The sequence below is a fragment of the Vidua chalybeata genome, chromosome 18 (genome assembly GCF_026979565.1).
Source record: "Vidua chalybeata isolate OUT-0048 chromosome 18, bVidCha1 merged haplotype, whole genome shotgun sequence".
Lineage (NCBI taxonomy): Eukaryota > Metazoa > Chordata > Aves > Passeriformes > Viduidae > Vidua > Vidua chalybeata.
In genome coordinates, this window is record NC_071547.1 from 6,133,608 (window position 1) to 6,160,009 (window position 26,402).

The following is a 26,402-nucleotide window of genomic DNA, read 5'->3' on the forward strand; positions in this document are numbered from 1 at the left end:
TATAGCCATGGACAACCAGCAGATCATCGGGCTAATCTCCTCTTGTCCCACTTTAACTGAAGCTTTTAGCAAACAAATATCGATCCATTGTTCCACAGCCACAAATCCTCAAGTAATTCTCAGTGAAAAGCAGTGCTTCTTTTTGTCAGGGAAGCTGTCTTTGAACCAAAAGAGAGAAAAAAAATCAAATAAAATATTTTTAAAGATTTTGTAAGACCAGCAGTCACAGATATTTTGCTCCTGCTCAGAGACCAAGAACTCTCACTAAGTCACACAATCCTATGTTTTGCTTCCACTTCCCCTGGTTAACATTTCATCCCCAAGTAGGATTTGGGCATAATTTTACTTTTCTCATAGCTGTGCTATTGAGTGCCCTCTGCTTTTCTTGCTCACACTTGCTTTCACTGGCACTGCAGTAGAAGCCTTCCCTGGCTTACTTTCCTCAGTAGAGTTTTCAGAAGAGTTTTCCTCTTTCTCAATTTCAGAATGAGAGTGACAGTGCCATGACTCCATCTGAGATGTCACCCTCTTATTTTTGCAGGTCCCAGTACAGAGCCACATGCAGCAGTGGCTGCTCAGAGTTCCAGGGATGGCTTGCCATTGCCTAATCTAAAATATCCAAGTTCATTTTTTTCAGAAGAGATGGTAGCAGCTTTAATGAAAGTGGGGAAGAAACAACAACAAACAACATAAACCCAGCAGGAGCCCTGCCTGAGAAAGCTGTTGCAGAGAATAAGTATTTTACTTTTCCTCTTTAGGAATGATAATGGTTTCTTTTCTACCAGCACATCTCAGCATGTCCACACTGGTGTTGTTTTCACCTAGGTGGTTGAAATTAAAAACAAACAAACAAACCTAACAAAAACACAAACCAACCAAACAAAAAACAAAACAAAACTCAATCAGCTAAAAAAAAAAACAAACAAACAAACAAAAAAAAAAACCAAAAAAAAAACAAGTGTTATGCTGGAGGTGGAATTACATAACTTTGTGAGATGATGACCACAACCCAGAGGAAACATGCACAGAACTGGGTGTACCAGAAGTCTGAAATGATGGGCAGGAATCAAACTCAAGTGGGCCACCAAGCCCTTCTGATGGAAACCACAGGGAGATGCTCCACACCAGGAAATGGTGTCAGTGATTTCACCAGAGTGCTGCTCTGGATCAATGGGAAAGGGGCTGCAGAAGCACAGACAGGACAGTGCCTAGAGCTTATCACAACACAACACAAACAGGAGGCAAGGGAGGTGGGAGATGAGCCCAATGCCTCTATTTTGTTAAATGGAAGACAATTGTGGCTAAGAAAAAGCCATTTCAGTGTTCTCATAGCTCAAAAGATCTCTGTTGCCCTTTGAAATTTAACTTGTGTAATCAGGTGGATCTCTCATGAAAAATTACAGCTCGTCAAACTGTAGCTGACACTACTGCCTGCATTGCAAAAAGGGAAAGCAGATGATCACCACTGATCCTGAAGAAAATTAATTTTTTTTCAGATAAACAGACTTTCCCAGTCCAGAAGAATATGAAGGGAAATGCTCAGCTCTGCCATTTTTAGTCTTAAATGGTTTTTTTTACTCTTATTCAACTCTGAGGTCAGAGACAATTTCACTATAATCAAAATTCCAGATCTACTAAAGATTATTCCAAATCCTTATGTCACCCAGTTTAATTGTTTTCATTATCTTTGGAGTTTTATTATTTTAATTATCTGTGTGCTTTTATTATCCTACATATTGATGATTTTTCCTTCTAATTAAGCCTATAGTTAAGATAAGAATATGTTGAACTCATTTGTAACAAATAAAGCAAACCTTTATCCCCTTGGTGCCATGATAGGAGATGGAATCCAGCATCTGGAAAACTTCTAAAGAGCTGAATTCTGTTTACAGGATGTGAGAATCTGAATTTGATGCCAATTTCTACCCAGAAGCGAGGAGCAGGGCATTGCCAACTCCCTGGCACAGCTGAGTTGCAGGGGGGGAGCTCTGAAGGGAAGAAATTCCTGATTTCAGAGCTGATTCCAGCTGAGCTGAGCTTAGCACAGCTCACCTCTCCTGGGCTACACTGGGTGTCACTGCAATGCCAAGGCTTGGCAAGCAAATCCTGCTTGCCTGGGTCTTGCTGCAGCCTTTTGCTCCGGTGCTGAGGAATTTATCATGACATGCCATATTTCATTTGGAAAAATCTATTTTGCATGGTTCCTCCTGCAATTTGCATGTGCTTTGCTTGCTCCTCACAGCACTGCACGTGCAACAGGCACCTGTAGTAAAGGAAGAATATCCATAGTATGGTTTTCTGTTCAAATTTGGTTCTGTTCCTGCTGAGCCAAGACTTTGATGCTAGGCAGCAGTGGAAGGAATGCCTGAACTCACAGCATTTTAATTTTTTTTTAAATATTTACAAAATGCATTAAAGTGGTGTATAAACACAGAGTATTAACAATTCTGTGGCAAATAAATTATTAGCTCTTTATGTTGTAGGATAATATTTTTCTCTTGCATTTCCTTTACAAAGGGGCTGTTAAATATTTATGCAATAAAAGATAAAGATGGTGATGCTACAGAGCAAACAATTAGGCTTTCCTAACAAATTCCTCCAGTAAATTAAACATGTTCCTGAATTTTGAAATCCTTCTCCACTAATTATTTCAAACTGTATTCCAGGATTGCATCTAGCTTTTATTGTACTGTTTTGTATGGAATTATGTAGGCTAAAATAAAAACAAAACTCAGGATAATGATCCTTATCCTAGAGTGGGTATGGGAATACTGAAAATAGTCCAAATAAGCATACAGGCTCCTGTGTCTCATCTGCTAATGCACAGATGGATTTTGGATAAAGCCATGTAGGCCTTCAGCAGAAATAAAAAGTCCTGATCAAGTATTTTCCATCCCAGGGCAAGGGGAACACAAGATGGATCTTGTGCAAGTGCCTGAGCAAGCAATGATAGGGTGAGACATTGCACCAAATGAAGCAAATCCATCCTTACAGACAGCAGAAATTGGTGATTATTTTTACACTCCTCAGGTTTTCTGATTAGCAAGAAGCAGCCCTGGCCCAGCTGTGCAGCAGGACAGCCTTTGCTGGGTATATAGGGCACAGAGAGCTGCAGAGCTGCATTCTTGTTCCTAAAGTAGAACACAGGACAAAGTCTTATTAATAACAGAGTCCATAAAATTGTGACAGTCCCAATGATTTGATTTGTGAGGAATGCAGAAATGCCTTAGTCAGAGGTAGACAAGGATCCAGTATCAAGCTGTGTTCTGCTGATAAAACATTGTCATTGTAGCTGAAGAAGTAAAAATGGTCACTCAATTCCAGAGAAGGCACATTGCAAATACTTCTGCAAGAGCTAGACAAATTTCTGACTGTAATTCCAGGGCATGTCTCAGACAATGGCCTGGCCAGACACTACCACTCTGCATCTTCCTGTTCACATTCAGATTTCATCTGAGTGCACCCAAACTCCAGACTGGGAAATTCAGAGCAGCCTTCTGCCTCGTGGCAGCTTTATCACCTGCTGGAGCAGCTCCATGCTGCCTATCTGACAGGACTGTCAATTCATTTTAAACTTGATTCTTAAAAGCAGATGCACAGCTTCAAAACCTCCTGGTCTGTCACATATGGAGATGCCATCTGGTTTGTTACTGCTTCAGTGTGACCCAGTCACTCAGCTCTTTCCTTCAAGATCTACTGAGTGCCAAGACAAAGTGACGTTGGTGATAGAAGAGGGAGGAGAGTCAGATTTGCTTTTCATTCTGCCTTGACTAAGAGGATGAATAAGCAATAGAGGTTTATTCTTAAGTACCACATAAAATTAGGAAGCCTCTCCTGAGGCCAGCTGTGCACATCTGATGGTTCTCCAGGAACTAGAGAAGCATATTTACTTGCCACCCTGGTTTCTTCTTCAGTTTTGTTCTGCATCAGAATGGTACAGGTAAATGAAAATAACCTGCTGAAACATTCTACCCATTCAGATAAATAAAGCATTCAAGCTTTAGATTGACCTTGAAATGTACAGCCAGAACCTGGACATTTAAGAGTTCAGGCACAATGAACATGTTTTTCTTGAACAGTGAATTGGAGAAACATGATTGAGAAGTGAAGCCATTGTTAAAACTGATAGAGAAAAAGCCTGTCAATCAGGATCCTAAGGGGGAAAAAAAAAAAAGAGTCCTATGGGGTGCTTGAAAAATTGATGCTTAGCTACCCATTAGCTTAGGAAGGATGGTAGAATCATTTCCATGGCTCACACTATTTATAGACTATGCCTATCATCCCTAAAATGCAAGCAAAAAAAAAAACTCAGAAGAGCCTTCTCACAGTAAAGGAAGAGAAGATCTAATTCAAAATCCTGGATATCAGCAGCCAATTAGCAGCTTCAGCACAGATGTGAGCTATCCTTCTCCCTGCTCCACATCTTGTCAGTCATGCATAGGTAATCTCACTTCATCCTTAGTTTATCTCTTTCATCAGCTTTTCAGGACAGTGGCCATGGTAATAAATGACCCTGTTCCTCCCACAATACAAATGGAAGTCAGCACTTGCTACTGTACATGGAACAAGAAGAAATATAAAGTGATTGTGAGGGGACATCAGGCAAAAAAACACTATTCAGACATTGTAAGACCATCTTTAAGGCAAATCTTTACTCTGGATAAAGATACACAGATTGGAATAATATATTTACACCCCTCTATACCTGGTTATGGTCCAGGCCTAGTTCCACATCTTTGACAGAGCCTCTGAAAATAATCCAGTCCAGATGCAGCATTTGGAGTCATCAATATGAGCAAACAGTCATAACCTGTCAGGCCTTCCCAGATAGTGAAATGAAATATTAATAACAAACCTAAGATATAATTCCTCTGATAAACCAAAGGATAACACAAAAGCCACACTGCTGCTGTCAAAAGAGCTTTTCTTTGAGAAACCTCTGGAGCTAAAACATGAGTCACATTGGCTTTCCCACTTGCTGAAAGCATCCTGGGTGATTCAGCATCTGCTAAGATGTCACATCACCCTTCAGAAGTGTCACTGATGGTGCTTCAGGAAAGGCTTTCAAAGCAAGACCTGGAAGGCATTTTCTTCTCTTTTGCTGTTACTAACACAGAGAGTTTAGACCAGATTAAAAGAGCTGCTCCACACAGGCAAAGGTCTTCTGTTTTGCTGAACTGCTCCCATGCTGCCCTCAGAACTTGTATTTGTCCAAAATTCCTATTTCAGGATGAAACCTGGCTGAGGCTACAGACTGCTGGAAATGGGGCAGCCACCACTTCCTTTTGGACCTTTTGAAACCCTGGGCCTTTGCTGTGTGCAGTCAGGCTCAGCAGTAATAGTGCTTCTGGCTCTGCTGTGGAATCCCTCAGGTGAACCTCCTCGAGCACATGGGGCCCTCTGCCATGCTCCCAGATGTGTGCCAGATGTGTGCATCCCCCCAGGGCTGCAGTGCCCTCTCACTACTGCTCCAGTCCCACTGGATTTGTCACTAAAGGTGCCAGGATATCAGAGCTATGTCCACAAAGGTTAGATCCCACCCACATACAGCACACAACTTCGTATCCTTGCCCCCTGATTACTCCTCTAATTGCTGAAAGGAAACTCCTGTTGAGAAGAGTGGATGCAAACCAGCACAGAGTTAAGTGATGAGAACCACTTGGCAGCTTGTTAGCTTGGTCACCCAAAGACTTATCAAAATCTCAACAAGGAAATCTGATTGCAGCATGATTAATGCCGGTTGTTCACCATTCCTCCCCCACATGCTTCCAAGGATGATGTTTTTCCACCCTGGCATGTATAATACAGTTAATGCTGTGTGGCTAAAGGCAGAAGCAGGAATGCACAGAGCCAGATGGGAGCAGAGGAATGCAGGGTGTGAGTTGTCCATGAAATGGAGATGATTATGGGCAGTGCAATTAGCAATCTGTTTCTCTGCCTGCCTATGACTCCCCAGGTCAGAACACACTCGTATTGTTTCAGTGCTGAGGAACATTCATTTGCTATTGCAAGAGGATATGGAGCAAAACCCTCCAAATAATCCTACCCTGAGAACATTTATCAATTGGTGGCAGGCAGAAGAGAGCCCCACCACATGGTGATGCCACTACAGTGAAGACTACAGCAAGAAACTGCCCCACACCTCCATTCTATTGAATATTTTTCCTCTCAGAGTTGAGGGTGCACAAACATCACGGTCACCTGCGGTGAAAAGATTCCTTCAATTCCAGCTCAAGCCAGGGAGTTGCAACACTGCACAGTTTCCCCTCATCTTGTCTCAATCAGGTCCATTTCCATCATTTCACTGTGCCCAAGATCTGCTTTCTCTGCAAACAGGCAGAATTCTCACCTTTACTGAGCACAAATCTGTGACAATACCCAAATCAAAGAGGCTACAAAAGGGAAGATGGGAGGATTTGGTTCTTCAGGACTGATGCTCCAAATTGATTTTAACACCACTCAGAGAGCATTAGCTTGGGTCTGGTTTTTCAAGAAGGCTTGGCCCTGCAAGTTAATGGCAAGAGCTGAAGTAATGATGGGATTGTTGACACCTCTGATGGTGCTTTTCTGAACAGGCAAAAACTCAGATGCACAAAAAAACCACAACAAGCCCCCCCCCCAAAAAACCAAAATAAAAAGAAGCCCAAAAAAACATCCAGCAGAACTAAGGCAGGAAATGTGATAAAATCCTTCATATTGCCTTCATCACTGATTTTTTCAATGTTCATGTTTTCAGTGCACAAAAATCTCAGAGGAATGCTACTCCTTTTCTGTATCTGTTCTGAATGTGGCTTTTTTTTTTTCTTATGGAATTTAATATATTCCTAACATGAAACATTTAATGCCTGTTGCACAAATGTCTAATAAAATTCAGCCCCGTGGCTCTTTTACTGTCAAGCTAAATAGGATCCATTTGAAACAAACGTGCAGCTTTAAAATTTCCTCATCTGAATTCTCCTGTCTTTGAAGGGAGCAATTCTCTTCTCCCATTCCCTACAGATCAACAGGGATTTAGAGGAGCAGTAGGTGGGAATCTTTCAGCTTTGGTTTTGTTTTGCCAACCCAGGGTTTTAGACGGCAGAGCTGTGCCCTGCTGCACTGAGGAAAATGAAATCTTCCTTAGAGGCACTGATTTTTGCAGGTTATTAAAAGTGTACACAAGCACAAGAAGAAAAGCAGCCCCAGACATTTTCAAATGAAGGAGAAAAGGGGTTGAGATATGGTACAAAGGGTAACTACTGCAAAGAAAAGTCTTCCTCTAACTTAGACCTCACATCACTCAGGGCAAATCACTCTTTCCCTAACACGTGAGGAAAGCTGCAGTCTTTACAGACAGCTATTAATTTGAAGTTTTGTTCAGCAGACACCCCTGGAGGAAATCAGTGCTGGTTAGCAGGCCTGGTTTTCCTGGGACTTTTTGTTGCCCTCTAAATCTGTAAGGGTAGAGAAGACTCCCAGGAAGATATCATTAGCTTTCAGGATGGCATTTCTGGAAGGCAGAACTGTCAGAGTACTTGCTCTGTGGTGGCCTCTGTTCCAGCACTCACAGAGGTATGTAAATAAAGAGCTGCATTTAATATACTGATTCTCTGTTGGCTCCTCCACAGGGAAGCTGATCTGCACAGCTCATGTTTCTTTAACATGCAGCAGCATGTCCTCTTCTACACAATATCCAGAAGAGACACCTCCACTTTCTGAATAATGAAGCATCTTTTTACTTTGAAAGAGAAAAAAAAATCTGATTATAAAAGCCCCTGCTGCAGGTAATAATGGGTTTAAGGGATTTTGTGATTAAGCATGTAAATGCAGTTTTACAGGTAGAAAATAGACAACTATGACTTAACTGGTACATTTAGAGAGAGAAAAGGAAGTTATTAAACCTTCATTTTGTTAAACGTGTAGGTAAGGAGTTTTAAACACAAAGAGGGAGAGAGAAGGATATTGTACATGCAAGAACTTCAGACTCAGTCTTGCTAGACTGAACATGCAAACAAAACTTACATCTAACTAAACATTTCTTTTAAATGAATCATGATATAAAAGCATTAATTCAGGCTTCTAAGTAATTTTCCAAAAGAAATGATAATTATATTTCTAACACTTAGCATTTCTGCTTTGCAAACGTGTTTTAGCCACTTCATTCTTATGCAGCACAAGAACAAGAGCTGAGAGCAGAAAATAAGTCAAAAAACCAAGAAGTCCTCAACACTGCAAAATACAGGATGAAAAGGACAATGGTAACTTCCAGGGGCAGGCAGAGCCCTGGGGGGGTTATGGGCTTTAATTGGGTAGCAAAGATTTCTGCACCACCAGCTATCAATTACATGATGCCTCACATTCTCCTTATGCCAGTGGCCATTTCTGTGGAATTCCTGCAAACTGAGGCCACCCCTGAGCTCTCAGCACGAGGTTTGTGTCACATCTCCCCCTGTGAGGACACAATGGGAACCCCTGATGTTGCTGGAGCCCTGATGCACAGAAGGCTGTGCCAACAATTGTTGCTCAGATCAGAAACAAAAAGCTAAATCATAAATACATCTTTGGGCACAGCTTAGGCATCACTGCACAATAACACCTGTATTTTAAAACCCCTCACTTTTTGCAGCCAGCAGGTTGTGCAGGGAACCTTTGGCAGAGCTCAGCTGTGACAGCTCAGAAATACAAACTCTTTGCAAGAAGTCCACAGTTGGTGCCTTTGCACCAACACCAGTCATGTTCACTGAGAGGTGGTGGGGTCTGACAGACCCAGCACACCACAGCTCTTCCAGAGGCCTTATTTCACCCCTTTCTGGCCATTTTCCCAGCACAGAGGAAACGTCCACAGAGTTTCCTTTGCCTTTTATGACAGGGACGTGCTTTCTGTGCTCACACTGCTCAGTAAAACGTGATCCCTTTACACTGAGGTATTTTAAAAACTATCCAAGCTCCAAAGCTGTCAGATGTCTCTATGCAACCACAACTCTGCAATCACCGTGCCCTGGTAATTTAGGGTGGAATGGTACCATTGCAGAATCCTCCTTGCTTAGTGATTTATAAAGTCCTAATGCAGAATCGCATCAAACTTCAATGCCTATCCCTAAAATTCTCTCTAATATTTATTCTGCTGTTTTGTCTACCTGCAATTTTTTTTTCTTCTTTAATAGGAAAGTGTTTAAACAGCTCTTTCAAGTATTGATTAGGCTGGTACTCAAAGAAGAAGGGAGGTGATTGATGAATATACCTGTTCATTTAAAGCAGGTCTGAGGCAGCAGTGAAATTAGTTGCTGACTTAAGTAATTTGGTCACAAAATTATGCTCATGTAAGTAGCAAATAGATTATTTCTGCTGTGCAGTCAGAAAGGCAACTTTGGATGCTCCCAACAAACAAGAAGAGCTGTGTGTGACTTCTTTACAGCACCTTAGATCAGTGTCAGACTGGTGGATTTATGCAGGAAACACACAGTTAAGGGTTGAAAGCCCACTGCTTTTTTAGCCAGTGATAAATCATCTCGTGCAATTTGTGAGGCTGTTATTTGTGGAGCTGAATGGGGAACTTACACTTTTTCCTTTTTAAATACACTTACACTTTTTCCTCTTTAAATATATGTCAAAGCTAGAAGGAATTACAGTGCTACACACAGTGAAACCTGTTCCAAGCACCTTGACACATTGGTAAGTCAGAAATCACCTTTGAAAGACTTTTTTTAAAAGCCCATCTTGATTGTGCTTGGTTTTTCATAGAGCTACAGCAGAAATGCTTTCACAGCTTTGGAAACTGCTTCAGCAGGCACAAAAATTCAGGTGTCTTGAAGGAGAGAGAGGTAGGAATGCTGTTTGATCCATGGAAAGGAAGGTTGGCCCATGCTTACAGCACTTTTTGCCAGGGGTAGGGAGGCTTTGCAGAGGAATGAGTACCCCCACCCAAACTCTGGCAGTTCTGGGCAAGCACTGAAGATGCTGCTCAGCTTGCAGGACTGGAGAAGTGCTGCTCCAAGAGCCCTCCCACCCCTGTGCACCTGGAGGTGTCCAGCACCAGCCTCTGCCAGAGAGGAGACACGACTGGACGAGGGCTGGGTCCCAAAGGAGCAGCTTCTCTGTCCCCAGCAGGCAGGATGTGATACAGGAACATAAAACCCATCAACTGCAGTCTGCAGAAAACTTCTCTGCTTTTGTATCACTTCGCATTTGAGGTCCCTTTCTCCAAATCAGAAGCAAGTGGTCCAGCACACATCCAGAATAAATATTTAAAGCACAAGTGAGAAGAAAAGCTCCCTTGTCTTTCTTTGCCAATCTCTTCATCTTTCAGCATCACTAACAGGCCTGCTGTTTACAGAGCAGTGGCAAAGCCTGATTAGGGATGCAACTTAAAAAAAAAAAATAATGTGGGGGAGAAAAAGGAGCAGATATCCTTGAGATCAGATGATTCCCCAAAATGTTTGATCCCTCAGATCAAATGCAGTGTTTTTCCTCCCACTGTGCCTCTGTGTGTGCATCTGCACCAGATTACTTGCAGGTACCACAGTCCTTAGAATTCCTGATCACAGTCATGGGGGAATTACCACAGAAAGGAACAAACATTGTCCATTAAAAGACAGCCTTGAGTTATTTTTTTGCCAGTTTTCTTGCTTTAGGCTAATACTTTGGTGTTCATTCAAACCACTGAAGTCTCTTATCAGGGACAGCACAGCACAGAACTTGAAATGGAAAACATAGGCTATCTGAGTCTCCTTAGAAAATATTAGAAGACTAACTTTGAAATGCCTTAATTTTAAATTTCTTTCTTTTCACAATTATCATTCCTTAAAAGCAAAACTATGTCAGTAAAGTAACAGAAGGGAAAAAAATAGAGGTTCAAGAAGACGAAACTAAAAGAAGCAGAAGAAAAAAAAACTGGGATGAAAATATTACTTCCCTAGGGTTTTTATTCTGCTTTTTCCTGTATATCATCCTAACTGCAGAACACGAAAATTATCTATTAATCACATTAAACTTAACCATCCATTAAAAAGTATTTTAATATCACCTGTCTCTCAAAACATAAAAATCTCCTGACAGCCATATCATTTTCCTGACTTGCTCCTTTTTCATGAAATGAAGCTGACGCCAAAGGAAACCCAGGGATAAATGAGGGCCTGTATCACCATATTCCCAAACTTTGATAACCTGAAGTCACTGGGGATGGGAATGCAATGGTGAGAATTAACACTTCCACCAGAGCACAAAGGGTTTTTGTCCTTTCTCCCCATTAGTGAGGGCTCAGGTGCCTCACCCAGGGCCTGGGGTCCCTTTCTTGGTGTGCCTGTCACCCTCCAAGCTGTCCCTGCCAGATCAGAGCCGTGGGACACACATCCCTCATCACTGCTGGGAGATTTTTAGCTGCAAAGCTGACTGCAACAGTGCCCCAGAGTAAGTGATATACACTTGCTTGACACCCAGCAGAGCTCATGTCCTGCCACAGCTCAGTGTTTGACAGACAATAAGAGGTGGAGAAATCCAAGTGCCTCTCGTTGTTTAACAGGCCTCGAGGTGCAAAATCATTGGTCAACTACCCAAAAGAATCTCATCTTTTAAACTCTCCTTTTGAACCTATTTTGGTCTTCAGGTAACCAAGAAAGTCATCTTTATTCGTTGGTGATTTTTTTTACAGCTGCCTGTAATCTCCCAACTTTCAGACTGAAAATCATTTAAAAACAAATGAGCTTCCCTGCAGATAAAATTCAGAGTCTTTCTGAGCTTTCAAGATAATAAAGCTAAAAGGCAACGTTAAGTTGAAAGGGGAGATGAAAAACAGAGGAAACCAGAAAGTCCCATAAAGTTCAGAATTAAGCCTTAAGGCTAGAAGAAATGGACAGAGAGTAAATTCTCCTTTTCAATACACTATTTTATGGAAGTGGGATGAGAGCAGCAGCAGGGCACAGTATCTCTATCTTGTTAGCACTGTTCATATTCTCATGTGTTTTTGTATGTGTGTGTTTGTACTCCAGCTGGGCCTGGTGCCATCACTTATTAGATATTCACAGCTTCAGACTTCACAGCCAAGATTTTAAAAAAGCTCCAGTAGCTCGAGGTGCCTCCAGTGCTGAAACATCCTAAGGCAAGCAGCTTGGCAGCACTCTCAGTAAAGGGCTTTTTAAGGCCTCTCAGGCTGGATATTCAAATAGCCTGGTCCTCATAATCATCAATTTGTGACAAAACCTGGCAGTGGCACGAGGCACATTTCCATCTATATAAACTGATGGAGCTGGTGGGTGGCTTTGCTTGGACATTGCAACAAAATCTGATACCAAATACAGCATCACTGTAAACCTGCCTCCCTCCTCTCCATCCAGCACTTCAGCATTTTAATGAAACTGCTCCCAGAACTGCACCTCTTGTTTGTCTAATACCAAGCATAGGAATAAATTACTTCATTTTTCTGCTGTTTTTACAGATCCTTACAGACTTGAAAAAGTTGTGATGTGTGATACTCAGCATATGATTTTTGAGCTTTTATAAAGTTTCCCTTTTAACTTGAAGAAGTACCTTGGAAAAAACTGCAGTTCAAACATCCTTAATCATATTGCCTTCCTATGAAAATTCAGCTGCACAGCCTCGTCCTTGTTTAAGCTCACAACAGTTTACCTTCCTTTAAAATTGGCCTGCAAATGTCCCCCTCTGTGGCAGTTCAGCCACTCTGGTCCCAGTGCCATGGAGGGAGCTGTCCCCCAGCTGGGGGGAATCACTCATCCCCTTCCACTCTACAACCTCTGACAGCCTTAGCACATGTAAGAAAAAGACTTACTCATCAGAAAAGATGACAGGCACTGGGTAACAAGCTGCCACTACTGTGGAAAAAAAAAAATAATAGCTATTTTACTGGGGAGATGCAAAACAGAGAGAACAGAATGGAGGAAGGCTCTTGGGCAAGCAAACACGCCCAAGAAGAGGTTACATCTCTCAGCACATTCTGTGAAGCTTTGCACATATGCAAATGTCCCCCTGGGCTTTTGCACATCAGCACAATGGAAAAGACATGGGGGCTCTATAGGGGGAGGGAAAAAAATGAGGCCAAAGGAGCTCCTGCACACACAGCTGTTCCACAGGAGAGAAAGGGAGAAAGGCAGTGCAGGGGCTGTGTGGATGGGTTGCAGAGGCTGTGTCCAGGCATCTCAGAGCAGCAGGCTGTGGGAGCCAGCTGCAGGGCAAGGAGGGGACCAACAGAGGTGCTTCTGAAGCAGCATGAGGAGCAGAAGACATTGGCTTCTTGCTACAAAACCCAACCCTCAGAATCCCTGCCTACTCCCCACTCGGGGTTGCTGAGGGCAGAAAACACGTTCTCACCCTCTTTGCTGTTTCTAAGAGCACATGCAGAGGTACAAGTCTATTCCAAACAGTTTTTGTGCCCCAGTAACCCAGCACTGCCTTAGTGTCACCTAACAAAGGACACCAGGTCCTTGGGGCACCTCAACATTTACATGCTGAAATAAGAACTGTGGGCTGTCCTCAGCAGAGAGAAGGGAAAAACCAAAACACTGCTTGACCTCCAACATAGCAGCCTCTTCTGCCTCTGCTACAATCCTCAAGCTGAAGAATATCCTGTCCCTTCTGAAGAGGATGATCCATATGCAGCAAACAGACAGATCAAATGAATCACCATTTGCAGAGTGATAATTATCAACGTGGGACTGAGGGCTCTGTGATCCTGTTTGCTGCCTCAGAGAAACAGCCAAGATTCACCAGAGAGACCCCATTAGTCTCCTCTCACAGCAGAACCCCAAAGCTGCCCCAAAGGCACAGCATGCCCACAAACAACATTCCTTAGCAAGATCCAGGCACTTTGGAAGGTTTCACTGTTGTCAAGAATGATTTCCAAACTGAGTTTTATTTTTCCCATCTAAATGGAATGAGTGAAAATAAAAAGTAGAATAGAATTACCCTTGGTTCACTGGCCCACACCAGTCTGGTGCTTGCCCTCACCTTTTTCTGTCCAAAAGAATTCACAGCATAGAGCTCTAAGATGTGTCTCAGCATTGTCTGACTGTGCTTGAGCCTCTTAGACATTTTGGACGATATTTAAAAGATCAAAGTAAGTAAGTGGAGTGTGTTTTCAGCTACACTGCCTTCATTCAATTAAATACATCTTTTCAGAAATATGAAAAATGTAATTATGTGCATTGGATCAGCCAACTCAGCATGCTAGTCCTGGATTATCCCTTCTTTCTCTAAAAAGAAAAAAATGACAAATACCCAGCAGAATTCCCAGTCTGGGCCCAAGTTCCAAGCAGGACTGTGAGAGGGGTCAGAGGAAGCATTATGATAAAGAATTGCCACATCATTTGGGAGAGAACTACAGGATTTGCCATCTGCAGCCATCTTCAGAAGTGACAGAGACAGCACCTCTACCTTTATCAGCTGGAGCCAGAAAGAGCCAGTCCAAGGAAGAACTTTGGGGTTTTTTCTGCTGCTCCTGAAGAATCATGTGAACCCCAATCAGCAAGGCATGAAGCTGAGATCACTTATGAAATGCTGGGAAAGGTCAGAATTCTCTCAGCTTTGCAGGGAAGTCCTGCAGCACTTTTGATCAAGATGGTGAAGCACAGATTGAGTTAAAAGCAAAACCCCCAAACAGCCTGATGCTGTGCTTAGTGGAACCTCACGTTATCTAATCTAACTATAAAATATTTAGCAGTTTAAAATTCAGTCATGTCAGCTGGAGTTTAATTTCTCTTTCCCCTGTGGATTTCAAGTGTCTTTTTGAAGCTTTTTGGCATTAAAATAAGTAGAGAGGAAAAAAAAAATAAGGAAGCAGAGTTTACAGTAGGACTTCTGTAATTCCCATAGAGCTTTGTGCTAATAAATGAGGGTTGGGGGGTTGATTGAAAGAATAAAAGTGACCATTAGGATAACATACACAGCACCTAAACCAAAGGCTTACTCAGTCTCTCAAAATGGATATTATACACTTATTATATATTAATAAAATGGATATTATACACTTATTATTATATACTGATTCATCTCCAAGAATGAACATTATATACAAGACACAGGCAGAAATAAAATTTTTCATTCTGTAAATTTTGAGATTTACACTTGCTTTCATTTCTTACTGAGAGGGGGAAAAACCCCCAAACCCTCAACCAAATAACCCAAAAAATAGAGGAAATAATTCCATAATATAGAATTGAAGTGGCTGACCTGGGAGGTGACAGAGATGAGTCCAAATCCCACTTCTGAATCATTTCAGCCTAAGCTCTGTCACATTTCAGTGACAGAAATTCAGTTATTTAAGTGTAAGGCTCAAAAAAAAAAAAAAAAAAAAAAAAAAGCCATGACTGTGACATTCACATTCTCTGGACAGAGAGACATAATTCTGTCTCTCAGGAGAAGCACAGAGAGAAGCAGAGAAAACAATCTTTATCTCTGCTCCTTTGTTTTCCCCATGTGGAATGTGGTGTGGAGATTGTTTATCTGAAGTGATTGCTGGGTTGGATTCTGGTGAAGGTTGTTTGAGTTCAGTGACCAGTGGGATCCAGCTGTGGCTTGGGCTCTCAGCAGAGTCAGGAGTTTGAGTTACGTAGATAGGTGAGTAAGAAGTAAGTCTGTAGAATAGAATAGTCTCTCTTTAAATAGTATATTAATGTAATATAGTATAGCTTTACTAAAGCTCTCCTTCAGCCTTCTGATCTGGAGCCAGACATCAGCATTTCTTCCCTGCATTTCTACTATACCATGACCAAAAAAAATCCATGGCAAAACAGAAAATTCACAGCAATGTGGCCTGGTGGTTAAACCACACACCTACATGTGTGTTTGACAAATCCTTTGCAACAGCCTTTCAAAGATTACTGTTCTGCCTTGTCAAGATAGCTGTGGAATTTCCCTGAAGAAGTTGTCTCTTTTTGAAACCAAAGTTACATGTGGTTGAGAAATGTAAAGAACGGGACAAGAAAGAAGGAGTTTTCAGCCTTAGTAGGGAAAAGCTACAGGCTACATTAGAAAAAAGTATGGAATGCAATGGATCAGCAGCAATAAATTTTAATGTGCCTAAATTCCACAATTTACCTTGTGCCCTGTGAAAAGAGGGCCTGAAAGCAAAGAGCCTAAAGAATTCTGGAATACTATCCTGATACAAGGATCACCAGAAACTACTCAAAGATTTGCTTACATACTGCTTAGGTTACAAAACAAACTAAAAATTGCTGTTATCATTAAAATTATTCATAAAATCATTATTTTTTGCCCTGGCTAATAATATTCATAGTATCAAACCAGTTGAGCACAAACAAACAAGTTTTAAATTAGGAAGTGGTACATCAGGCTTTTATGTCCTCCAACATTCAAGGCAGTTTTCCAATCCAACACAAATCTATCTTAGGACTAAATTCATGACCCTTCTTTTGCTGAATTTTTGTTTGTTGCTGTTATATTAAGAAACATAAATTGTATTTCATTTCCATCAAAGTACCAATCAGTTTTTTGTTTCTTCAAGCATGGGTTGAATTACAGCCCCTTTTGCACTTTGATTTTGATTTCTGTTGGCCGGTTCAAAGAGCAGGCAGTGGAAGAGAAAGATGTAGAAATAAGATGACAAAGTCAAGCATTTTCAGCTATGATATACAACAGATGTCAAAACTCTGCAATGCATATCACACTGCTAATCTAGGTTTGCTAGGATGATTAGAGGAAATCACCATTTGAAGTAAATAAAATAATTTGCTAAAATGTATGCCACCTCATGAAGATGCAGACATTCCCATATTTTTGCAATTGCTTCTTAGCAATGAAATAAATACTAATTCTACTGGGGGAAAAGAGATATTAAGGAGTCAATCTTAAACAATACTTGTGCTCTAGGAAATTGAAAACATCAGAATTCAGCTCTTGTTCCTGTGACACAAAGAAGAAAAAGAATCCTTCATCTGAAACAGTAAAGACTAAAGCTGCAAAAAGATATTTGAGAAGAGAGGAAGATGCCATGTTTGAAACAAAAGCTTCTGTTCTTTAGAAACAACAGATGAGAGTTAATTGCTTCATAATGGAGAAGGTATTGAAGTATGAAAACAATCTGTATTTTGGAGAACTGTTCTGTGTCCACAAGTTAAGAGTTCATTATTAATGATTTATTCATTTCTTTTAACAACACTGCACTAAATTCTGACAATAATTTGTCAGCTTGCATCAGATATCCTTGAATTTTAGCAGTTCCATTCTGGAAATGTTGGAAGCAGATAACAGAACAACTGTTTATGTGGATACAGATGCTTGATAAACCAAGCTAACCAAACAGCCTCTTTCCTGCACCTGGGAAAGGCACTGAGGGTTCCACTAAAAGAACCCCTCAAACAAATAAAAACAGGCATCAGGAACTTCTCAACCACAAAACCAGGAGCAGTCATTGTCTGGTTTTCTTAGAGATTAAAAAAAAAAAAAAAGAAAAAAAAAAAAAGAGGCAAAAAAAAAAAAAAAAAGCCCCCCCCAGGTTCCTGCAGGCATTAACACAGAGAAAGACAGCCATAAACCACATTTTACAGCATCATTAAATTGACCAGAAACCACAGGTTTACCATGGTTAGTACTATGTATACTCTTAAAAAGTAAGCACACATGCAGAAACAGAGTCAGTATTTGGAAAATATAAGACCTGTAATAAAACCCCTCCTTGGCTCATTTCTGGAGGTCTCCTTGCCCATTTCTGAAATGACCTTGGAAAGGAAATACAGCAATTTCTCCTCTCAGCCTGGGATCCACCAAGCATCCCCCACAAGGCCTTGGTTTGCCCTCTCTCACCACAGCTCCCCATTTGCCCAGTGATTCTTGGACACCTCTGGCATCAATCTCAGTAAAATAAGCTGCTGATACCCACAGGGAGCTCAGAGTGCTGAGCAATGGCCCTTGGAGGCAGTTTTGCCTCTGTCATTATTGTACTTTCTATCACAGGATTAGGCACTTCAGGAATTATTCACAATATGGAATGTCCACATCCACACAATAAGTTCATCACAGTCCTTCCTTACTGAAAGGCTTTCAAGTAAATATCTTCACTTGCTGGGGCCATTGGAAACCTCAGTTCATCCAAAATTCATCACTACAGGCAAATGGCTCAAGATGTTCCTCCCCACACTTCACTAGCTGAAGCCTACTTTGGGTGCCTGTTTCAGAAGCATGGAAATACTGACCTAAAGTTTCCTTTAAAATACAATTTGCAAGCCTGGCATGTTATTTATTTATCAGAGGGAGATGAAACTGTTTCCATATTTCCCTAAAATAAATGTACCATGGAGCATTGAGTTAGTTTAACTAACGCTGCCTTTGGTTTGACCTGCCCTCCAGCTGCACAGCAGTTCAGCTGTTAATAAACTGCCAGACCACACCTCATCTCCAATAAAAGCTGAATTCTAACATCAGCAAGTATTCTTATTGCAGAGGCTGCGTGGACCTTCAAAACCCCAATCACTGGAAATTTCTGCTAAACTAGCAGAAAATGTCCAGGCTGCCTGTGAGAAAATGGGAGCTAATTTATATGTAAACCCATGTAACACAGTGTTCATTCTCCAGGCCTGACTCACACTGATAAGCTGTTAGCCCAAATAAGGAGTGTGTGTGTGGGGGGGAATCATCTTTTTTTTTAACATAAAATTAGCTGTTGAACATCCTGCTCATTCATTGTGTGCCTGATCTGAGGTCTCTCAGTGATATGGAAAACAGCAGGAGCAGAGAGCAGCACTGGGGGCCCCCAGGGTGTTTTGCTTCCCTCCTGTAACAGAGGAGGCTTTGGAGGATATCACACATCCAGGAAGGGAGAGGTGAAGTCAGCCACACCAGCTAGGAAAAGCAGCTTAAGGCAGCCTAGAGGGATTGTCCATCTCTGCACCATCCATGGGTTGCACCTGCATCTCCCTGGCAGGAGGGGAGGGATCCCCAGAGACAGGAGCTGCAGGTGTCCCAGGAGTGGCCCCTCGGAGTGCCCTGTGAGCCCTGGACATGGTGAGGGTCTTACAGCCCAGCATCCAGATTGCCAAGAGTGCATCCCTTGGGGACAGCCATCCCTGCTGCTAATTAGTCCCCAATTATCTCTAACACGAGATTGTTCTCCAGTCATCTGTCCTTAGGAACAGCCTTGGAAAACATCATCTGTGACCACTCACAGGTAGTTTCTTTGTTTCGATTCTCTCACTTTTTCTCCTTTTCTACAGTTCCAGGCACTGGGTTTTTTCCCAGGCCTATTTTTTTCCCTAATTGCTGCTGCTAGAGGTGTCACACCTCACCTATAGCTGTGCATCCCAGGTGGAATTCATTTCTCCAGCTCACACTGACCGTAGTGTTGTGAACAACTCATCTTCTCTATCTGTGGGAAGTCTGAAAACTATGATGGACCCCAAGACAAATGTGTTGGGTTTTTTTCCCATTTTGCAAATGCCTGCAAAAACGTCTTGATTTCCATTAAATTCATTTAAGTAATATGTATTTTTTTTTCTTTACAATATTTTTCTTTGTTTGAAGCTATTGTTTCTAACATCTCAAAAAAAAAAATCAGAGCATTGGGGAGAAAATATTGAAAGCTGAACTATATTTTAAGTATTACTCTAAAAATAGCATGATCATAGGTGGAGTTGAGCATGATTTCTCTCCACAAAGTTTTGTACAATGGCATTTTCATACCCTTCTCTGCTAGGACTATAACCGTCCCTCAGAAAAACTAATTAAGCCCAAACAATGCAAAACAAAATCCTGTGTCATGTTCAAGGAACCTGCTGGGACCTATCTGAGCTACTGTAAGATAATTTAATGAGTACTCATTAAATTAACATCTACCCCCACAGCAAGTTCAGCAGTGAGAGATATGAGCAGAAGAGCTTTAAGTGGCTTTTCCTGCTCTGGGGGCTCCTGCTGTCTCATCTGGTTCAGGCAGCTCCAATTCTGTGCCTCCACACTCTGGGGAAGCCCAGGCTGGCTGCAAAAGAGCTTCACAAAATTCATTTTTCCCTGTAAATTTCCAGCATTAAGAGGAAAAGAAGATCTATTAGCCTCAAGCAGAGCTGCCTGAGGAATCCCAGTGTTCCCCCAAGGGAGGTGTGCTCAGAGCTGCTCAGGCAGGGCTCCCCACTGCCTGAACTGCAGGAGGCTCGGGGTGCAGGACACTCACCCTTGGGGTGTCCCTGCAGCCACCAACCCCAGGCAGGGCATGGCATTCACATGCCTTCTGAACAGAGAGAGACTTAGTTTTCTCAGGATTTCTCCTGAGAGAAGCTGTGAGAGAAGCAGAGAAAAGAGAATCAAAACAATTCTTATCTCATTCGCTGCCCCTGTTTGTGCCCATGTGGAATGTGTTCTGGAGATTGTTTGCCCAAGGTGATTGCTTGATTGGACTCTGGTGATGGTTTTTGGATTCATGGACCAACTGGATCCATGTGTGAGTCTTGACAGAGAGCCACAGGCTTTTCTTATTAGTGATATAACTAGTTAGTGATAGTTCTTGTTAGTGTAATATAGTTAGAGTATAATATATTTTAATAAAGTAATGAATTAGCCTTCTGAAATCCCTGGAGTTCAAACATCATTCCTCCCAGACATTGGGGGCCGCTTTTTCAACAGCAGGGTGCTGCCTCACCCACTCTGCAAGCTTTCACGTGGCCTTGTTAACCCCTGATTTCCCAAATGCAGGATGGTTGTGGAAGGTGGCTGTCTAGTGGGCAAAACTCCTGGCTGGCTTGGAAGAGCTCTTGGTCTGTAAATGGCTTTTGTTTTACAGAGCCAGGCTGGAGCCAGAGGGATGCAACTGAGACAGGGGTGCAGTTTGATCTTACTCAAACTGGGTTTCATGGGCTGCCCACTAATTACAACTAAATAAATATTTTCCCTCTCTAGCAGGTGATTTAGATGCACTGGCAGGGTACTGTGGAGATCAACAGGGATGTATCAATGTTTTATAGCAATACTTAGATGGACACAAAGAAAGCTCAGCCAGGTTTTGTGCTGACTCACATGCCCTGGGTAAAATGGAGAAAACTTCCCTTTGAACTCAGAACAGGTTTGTTTTCTCAGCCTGCCAAGCTGTTTGCTGTCTGGATAATGTGCTTGGTTCAAAAGGCATCCACAGACACCAGGCACTGTGAAAAGGCAAACTGCTTGATACATTTTTAATATTAAGGTACTACAAAACAAGTTCCCAGTGTTCAGGATCACCCACCAGCGAACAGTATCAGCACAATGCATGAGGAATATCATGGCATATTAGGAGAGTCCATCACTGTGTTAAGGACACTCACTCTCTTACAAACCCATTGCTAGCACCTCATCTGGGCTCACACAGACTTTAGTCTCTGTCAAAGGAGCATCCAAAATTAAATTTATTCATGTACACACAATCTTGAATGATACTGAACTGTTTAAAGAAACAGTATGTGTCAAAGAGCTGCAGAACAAAGCGAGTGGTGATGGTTAGAAAAGCACTCCCCAAATGCCCTACAAATGCCTTCTTGGCTTTTGGAGAGCCTAAAAGGAGAAAAAAACAACAGCTGATGAATCTTGTTTAAGCTTTTTTTATCCCAAAACAATTCAAGGGACTGCATTGTTGAGCTGGCAAGGAGTTAGTTCCCAAATGCTAGGCCCTCAAGTCTGGCTCCAGCTGCCAGATTTCTGCATTCAAAGTGCAGCAGCTCCAAACTGTGGGATAGCTTTTGGGGACTGTGTTGCTGTCAGCCCAGAGGTGGACCCTGCCAGGGAAAAAAGGAGATATTCCAGAGAAACACTGGCTGGGCACGTACCTGCCCTTTGCTACCAAACCTCTCTCAGAGCCAGGATTCTAGCTTCTCCTCTGCCAGAATTTCAGAGGCTGTGCTGGAACCATTTGGGAAATAATGCCTGGGGCAGTCTTGCTAAGAACAAACAGATCCTCTGAGCACAGCCAGGACACGGCAGAACGGCGCAGGGAAATCAAGAAACAAAATTCTGCCGTGAAATTGTGTAGACACAGCTTATCAAAGTCTCGACAGCACTTTTATTGCTGCTTGCAGTAGGACTAAAGTAGTGACTTCCCAAATGATTCTCTCAAAGAACAGAGATGAAGATATTTCTATCCTATAATGAGAATTTGGAGGTGGAAGGATTTTTTTTCTGGAAAATAAAGTATATTGTATCTCCCCTAGAGTGACAGGGATATATGTGGACCTGGGTGGCAGTAGAACAAAAAGTTGTAAACAAGAGGCAAGAATAGTCTTTACTCCCTACAGAATGTTTCGGTATGCTTTTGTTTGTTTTGCAACAACATGGCAGCCCTGTGTTCCCCTTGGCACGCCTTTTGCAGCTGCAGTGTGCCTGGAGCTCTGGGCTTTGTGATGTTCTGAACCCCAACCCTAGGCATAACCCTAACCCTAGGTGGAGCAGGAAAAGCCTCATGGGGGTGAGGCTGGTGCCAAGCAGAAAGGTGTGGAGGGAGCTGTGTTGTGGCAGCCCTGTGTTCCCCTTGGCACGCCTTTTGCAGCTGCAGTGTGCCTGGAGCTCTGGGCTTTGTGGTTTTCTGAACCCCAACCCTAGGTGTAACCCTAACCCTAGGCAGAGCAGTAACAGCAGCCTTGGGCTGAGGCTGGTGCCAAGAAGAAAGGTGTGGAGGGAGCCACGTTGTGGCAGTCCCCTGTTCCCCTTGGCACGCCTTTTTGCTGCTCCCTAGAGAATGTGTTTGCTTTGTTCTAATGCTGTGTTTTCCCCTGGGACACTTGTCAGGTTGCTTCTAGCCAAGCTTCTTAAAAGGCTGTGGAAGCAGGCAGTCTGAAGCCTGGATTGCTTTGCAATAATGCTGCAGCATTTAGGCTTCTGCTACTGTTAAATCTACTTTTATGAGTGGGCCATAAAGCTTGATGTGGTGAAGCAGGATTGCACCCAAAGGCCAGGAGCAGTGCCCAGCAGCCTGGAAGCCATGCCCACAAACACAGCTTAGGGTAAAAAGCAAGTCAGTCTGTTTAAATAAAGCTCACTGTGACACAGAGAGACTGCTCTGGGACTGACCACTCCTTTTGGTCAGGAGAGCTGACTTACTGCAGCCCTTGAGAAAAAATTGTTTCACTGATTTCTATATGAGTGATTAGTTTTAATGAAGACCTAGACCCAGATTATTTTCTGGCCCATATTTAGTACAAGAAAACACCATCAGGCATCAACTAGCCTAGCTTATCCTAAATGTTCCTTCAAAACTCAGTGGAGCTCTTCAGCTTACAGGAAATACAGACTGCCAGGCTAGATGCCTCTCACTCATATACACTGAGCTTCCATCCAGCATGGTGTCCCAAACCAGTGCCTCAAACCAGTCCTAGAACAAGGCAGCATTGATTTCTACCCACCTTGCAGTCCCCATTGTCCTGGTAGTCCAAGCCCCAGGCTAATGACAGCCAAACCTCATAGTCCCAGGTCAAAATGTGCCCAGACAGACCTGGGTCACCAACAGGAGTGTCTGGGCTTGGAACTTTCTGTCCTTTACCCAAACTATAACTCCTATCCAACAGCTCTACCCAGTCCTAAATCCAATCATTGTCTAAGTCCAGTCAATGCCTCTAAGGCCCAAACCCCACGTTCAACCATATTGTCCCCAAGAAGGAGCAAATCCTCCCTGTCCAACACCAAAGCTAAGCTGGTTGCTCGTCTTAATTGGCAGACTTCTGTCGCAGTCACACTTCTGCTGGTTCTTTATCTCAGTATTTCTCCTCCTGCCTCAGGAATTCATAGACACAGAGGAGCTCATTGCCTTCACCAGCTGTGAAGGAACATGAATTACTTCCAAAAAAGAGAAAGGCGTAGGCTGAACAGTAGGAAGCATCCTGTTCTCTAATGGGTATTTCCAATCCACTGCTGAATCAGGGAACACTTTCAGATTCGTGCTGCCACTCTTTGGAACACACATCTTAAATGATATTGATTTCCAAGACCATGAGCTAATTTGTTGAATACTTTGCCACTTACCAGTGTTTTACATGGAGTTATCATCATCATCCTTCCGGTGGCATTTGGAAAGCCCTGTTCTGGAGAAACAAGCTCTCAGGGAACACAGCTACAGCCAAGGAACACTTAGTCATTAATTCACCTTTGTGATGTTTGTACTGAGCTGTACAGTCAGATGGATCCTCAGAGGTACCAGCTCTGAGGGACTCAAAGCAGCACACATCAGCCTTCAGATGCCTACACACATCAGAGACCAGAAGAGCCTTGTGCTCTCTTTTCCATTTTTCCATTGCTGAAGCACAGGCCATGGCTGCTGTCACAGCAATCTGCACCCTTCCTTTCCCTTTGCAGAGCAAAGGAGCCAGTCCTGACACGGGAGATAAAAGGGTTTGTAGTTCTGAGCTATGGGCAAATCAACTGAAGCCAAGATGCAGAGCATGGAGTTAAAGACATTTAAAGTCTTTCTGCACAGCAAACCTATCCCTGACAAAGCAAAAGCCCAGGAAGCAAGCACTGCCTCAATTATGAACAACAGTTCTCGCTAAAAAACACCTCCAAAGCGTGGAATATGTACCTCCCATATATACCTGATGTGCATTTCAACAGAAATAGCTGCTGCTGTGAGTGATCCACTAAAGGAAGATACAATTTCAAGGCTACTGGCAGTCTTAGCCAGAGTACATCTCTACAGAGACATGAACAGGGCTGTAATTCCAGTCCTGTCATCTCTGTCATCCTGAGATGAGTGCATTTCCAACCGCACAGGGAATTCAAAAGTCACCCCCAGCATCTGCTCCTTGACTGTCAGGAGCCATCCAGCGAGAGGCCTTGCTGTTTGCAAGTTTCCTTACAATTTAACCTGGCTCAGGGCAAACAGAGATCAGCTCATTTTTTAAAATTAACCACTCTATGCACTGATGTGCCCAGGCCAATAGAGTTGCTGATGGCAGCACACATCAGCAGCTCTGATTATCCCAACCTAGATGAACACATGAAACAGTTTGACAAGAATTGTGCTGTCAGAGGATTTACCCAAGAGGCAGCTGCATGGCTGGGCTCCGGGTTAGATGATAGCTTGAACAGAAAAAACTTGCTCAGAAGAAAACATTTCCAAGTGACCTACAATGCAAACGTGATCATTTCTCAGACAAAAGCATGCAGGAGAGCTCATAAAATGCTGCTCTCCTCCTGGGCAGGGCTAAAGCTCCTGGGGTAGCTGCCTTTCTACACACAGTGCCTAAAGGCAGCACACAAGTGCACAGTCAGAGGCATGCTCCCAGGACCAATTGATTGGAAATGTACTAAGACACAACTTCTTCTGAATTGACCAAAAAATCCATGTAATACCATGACATTTTTTTTTCCAGTAGGAAGGGATTACAAGAGTCAGAGGCCAGTTTTTATTTATACACACAGAAGCACACAGTGTGCGTGCACACATACACCCACCACTGTAAAAGAGTCTCTCACAGCCCAAATTGAAAGATTAGTTCAGGCTTTCTTTAATGTGCCACTGCCTCTGACACTTCCTTTGTCAGTGCTATCATGCACTCTGGATTTGCTGTGAGCAGGAGCTGCCAAAACCCTTCTGCTCAAACTCTCCACACTCCCTTTTGCAATTGCTGCCAATCCCTCTTGGACACTGATACCTCACCCCACACCCACAGCAGGACCTCAATCCAAGAGCCAAAAGGAAAGGGTTTTCCAGGCAAAGGAACAGATCAAACAGAAACAGAACAAATCCCACGAAGAATTTATCTCTGCACAGAATTTTCTGCCAGCAGCAACCCCCAGTTTATAAAAGGAAACATCTTGCTTGGATCAGCTTGGAAAGAGATGATCAGCCTGGGTTGTGCACTGTGCAGAATTTTTAGGATGCTTAGCTTTCTACAAGTATCTATTTTCAGAGAAGACTTGATTTATGGCTTCATTGGCATTGCATTGCAGCATTACAGCAGTGGGGGACTGACAAGGCAGCAGCAGAGCCTGATCACTGCAGGCTGGGGGAGTCACAGGGATGCTGAAGGATGAAGTGCTCACATCCTCAAAGGTGGGAGAGAACACAAGGAGCAGGATGGCATCTTACAACCTTAAAAAAGGCATCGGTACTACTACTAGCACCCTGTTCTCTTATTCAAGACCTTGTTCCAACACATCTTAATGATGCAAACCCCAACATCAATGGTACAATGCCCCACAGTGAATTTTGAAAGTTGGCAGCACTTTTTGGCAATGAACCAGTGGTGCTGCACAAACATCTCAGTGACCCAAGCTATCAGGGAAAATCAACACTAAAGCAGATGAAATATATAACTATCAGATATATGGAGGTAGACTCAAACTCTAGAAAATTCTTTTACTCATGGCCAGTGTAACTCCCAAGCAATTAGTCCTACTGATATCCTTACCCTACTTCAAATATTCAAAATTTAGATACTTACCCTTCACTCAACTGGTAGTAAGATTAATTGATATGCTATATGCACCTCTAAGTGAAATTTCCAGTTATAAAT